General features: G+C 42.4%; 1 pseudogene; it reads right to left on the reverse strand.

The window, feature by feature from the left end:
• Positions 1-641: 641 nt before the first annotated feature.
• LOC104853480 lies at positions 642-3,079 on the reverse strand (annotated as a pseudogene).
• Positions 3,080-3,647: the final 568 nt, after the last annotated feature.

The following is a 3,647-nucleotide window of genomic DNA, read 5'->3' on the forward strand; positions in this document are numbered from 1 at the left end:
AATCCTTGGAAGCTAAACCTCAGAAATATCTGAGAGGAACATCGAGATAAATTCATACCATAATTTCTTATTAGAGGAGAAGACAGGATACTGCTAATGAAATATTCTCTAATTTTATTTATCTAACAAAGGACATTTATTATGCAGTATTGGGCTACAGAGCTATTGAATGTAATGCTTTCCTGTCACTAATGGTTCTATATATTTTTTCTTTTTACTCTTATGTGACAGAATCCTTATGGGTAAGGACTGTGTCTCACAGTTCTTCTGTACCTCCGTAGGTCCCCTCAAGAAGCATTTGTTGAAAGCCAACTATGTTCAAGTGAATGGAAGAGGTGCCTCTGAGCTCTACATGACTACCAAATTCACAGCCACCTTGCACTCAGCAACATATCTACAAATTGCTAATTTTTTCACACTGATCATGACTTTATTTAAAAATTAGCAAACAATACTGCAGAAACATTGATATGTAAAATTCTAAAATGCTGCATCTTAAGATTTAGTTGACAAAGACCACATTTAGCAATAAGCACGAGTTTATTAGAAACCAGATACACTAAACTGTAAAAAAAGAAAAATCCTATTGTTTGAAAATACCAGTTTAAGTATACGATTGTAAAAATACATAGATCTTTAATAAAAGAACTGGCTGTACAAGAGTATTCCCCTTTCACAGTATTCCTTTTTACTTCATATGCAAGTTACTGGTTATGCTGTAGGATTTAACTGTTACAGCACAAAAAGGCAACCATTTAGGGAAGAGGCAGAGAAAGGAAAAAGTAATGTATGTAAGGCATTTTAAAAAAAGGTACAATAAGCATAATAGTGTTTTAGGAAGACAAGATAAAAATTACTCAAGGCTAGCTTGGTTCTCACTAAATAAAAACAACGGACTAAATACCGAGCTCTGTGTGAATCTCATAATCAATGCCTTGGTCGCCATATTGGTAATCTCTGGGGTAGTCTTCTGGGTACTCGCCATGGTATTCTGCCTGATAACCACTATCACTGATTTCTGAGCCATTTGTTCCTGTGCCTTGGCTTCCATTGTGAATGACTGGTTCTGTGGGAGCAGCACAGTATTTGGGATCACATACTTGCCGCCCAAGCCCACACACACTCATTCCTTTCTGGGAAGCAACTGTGTTGGTACCCATCTGTAGACAAATTGTCAAGTTGTCCACTGGCTTCTGATCAGATGTCTCTTCTTGTTCCTGGTGCTAACATCCCTGCCTGGCTGGCTCCTTTGTCGGTGCCCATCTGCAGACGGATAGTGGTCTGGTCAAAAGGTTTGTCAGTTTGCATTCTGGGATCATAAAGATGCCGCCTAGTTCCACAGGCTGTCATACCTGCCTGGCTGGCACATTTATTTGTTCCCATCTGCAAACCAATTACACTTCGGCCTGCCTTTAATTTTCCTTCGTCAAAACGTCTTGTTTGTTTTTCTGCATACTTAACTCCATTGTCAATAGTTGTGTGGAATCCTTTCATTTTAGCCAGACCTGCTAGAGCCAACAGTGTAGTCTGAACCTGGGTTATGTTTCCATTCTCAAAAAGATCATTTGCTTCAAATATGTCACATGGCTTCATACCACGAGCCTGGATAGCTTTAATGAAGTTGCCAATATTTTCCAACTGAGGCCAGTTTAATGAGAACTCATTGACCTTCTTCACAGAGCCTGGCTGTAACTTGTTTGAGTTCGCAGAGTATGATGCCATCTTTTAGACCCAGCTGGAACTTGGGGCCTATGCATGCCCGTCCCCTCTTCTATCCAGTGTCCAAGATCTTCCTCTGCCTGGTGATCATACTTGGAAGCAATCTTGTTCTTGACCTCGGCCGAGAGCCCGTAGGAAGGGCCCTTGTTGACGTGGGTCATGGTGGCTCGGAGAGTGGAGGGATCGGGCTCTGGGTCTCTCACACTCCGCTTCCCCTCTCCTGGCCCTGAGAGTGGCCGCAGGAGATGCTCAGAGCTCTTGGTGCGCGGGTCCCAAGGAGCCTGGGCTGCGCTCACTGCCGCACCGCGGCTCCACACGAACTCCAAATTGCTAATTTTAATAGCACACAATTCTGTTACCCTGAGTTACCCTGACCATAGATTAGAGACAGCCTTGTATAGCATCAGAGGAGTTGGTTTAGTAAAACAGCTTTGTCCCTGAAGAGAATTCCACAATGAGAGGTTAAAACAAAACAAAACAAAACAAAAACCTAACTTCTTTCTTTAGGGCCACAGAATGACAGATACAGACCGTGTTGGTGGCATCAGGGGAAACAGTTGCTGAGTCATGGACTCACTGGTCTGAGGGAATGGCTTCTGATGTTGCTGTTGAGTTGCCAACCTTGCTGCTCATAGACCAGCACTAACACTGTTAAAAAATGTTCCAGGGAGGCCAGGGATTGCCTCCCTCACAAGCGCAAGGTCCAAAGTTCAATCCCTGGTACCTTAAAAAGAAAAATGTTGCAGTGGCCTCGAGGCTTAGCAGGGCGGCTGCAGGGACAATTTTGCCAGTTCTTTTCTTTTCCCTGTATTGTTGTGATGAATATAATTTATTAGAGTTAATTGGAAAGTGTTAATTAGAAATGTGTTACATCCTAAAAGAACTAATTGATAGAGTGCCAGTGTGCCCAGTATTGGGAAGATGAACACGAGTTTGTGATCTTTATTCAAAGAGATGGACTTCAAGTAGAAATGCCAGCAAGTGTAGTGTTTTCTTTTCCTCTGGCTGCTATGGCAAATTAGGAGGCACAAACACAGTGACTGGAACCAGCATAAATGTATTCTGTGAAAGTTCTGAAACCCAAAACTTTCAATTCAGCCTCACTGGACTAAAATCAAGTTTGCAAAAGTGCCAGTTTCTTCTGGAAGCTCAAGGATTCCATTTTGCTGTCTTTCTGGATTCAGTGTGCTATGTGACACAAGTCCTATGAATGATATCAACATAGAGGGCTGTGAATGTCTACACAAGCTCCATGTGGACCAGGGTAGAGGAGGCCACACACATAGGGAGGTTCTTAGCACAGTCTTTTTTGTTTGTTTGTTCTTTGTTTTGTTTTTTGTAGGGTTTTTCTTTGCTTGTTTGTTTTGGTACTGGGGATCGAACTCAGGACCTTGCGCTTACGAGGCAGGTGGTGGCACCACTGAGCTAAATTCCCAGCCCCTTTGTCCAGTCTTTTTGATAATAAAAAATGTTCCCTTTCCTCATCCTCTCTAATTCATCCATAATCCCAGAATTTCAGAAGAGCTGTAGGTGTAAAGACACTGTGAATGTGTCTCTCAGGTGCTGTTTCAGTTCCTCAACCTATTCTGATAAAAATCATCAAGCTCACTCCTCCTCAGTAGGACTTGAGAACGGCTGCGTGCCACACTTCCCCAAACAAGAGAGTGCAATGAGAAATGCCAGGAAATGTAAATGGGAGCAGGACTGTTCTTCGGAGAAGTTACAGAGGTTGGGATGGACAGAGGCACAAAGCTGTGTCTCTTAGCAAACAGCCTGACATGGGAGTTTCCAGTAGTGAGGGGAGGATGGTGATCTGAGCTGGAGATGGGATGTGAATTGGAGAAAAATGTGTATCATCTGTCAGATTTAGGGGAAGGAATTTGAAGGAGGTCATTAATCATCAAAAATATTTCAGACATCAAAAAAAT

Source organism: Fukomys damarensis, unplaced genomic scaffold (genome assembly GCF_012274545.1).
Source record: "Fukomys damarensis isolate Sample0158 unplaced genomic scaffold, DMR_v1.0_HiC HiC_scaffold_2, whole genome shotgun sequence".
Classification (NCBI taxonomy): domain Eukaryota; kingdom Metazoa; phylum Chordata; class Mammalia; order Rodentia; family Bathyergidae; genus Fukomys; species Fukomys damarensis.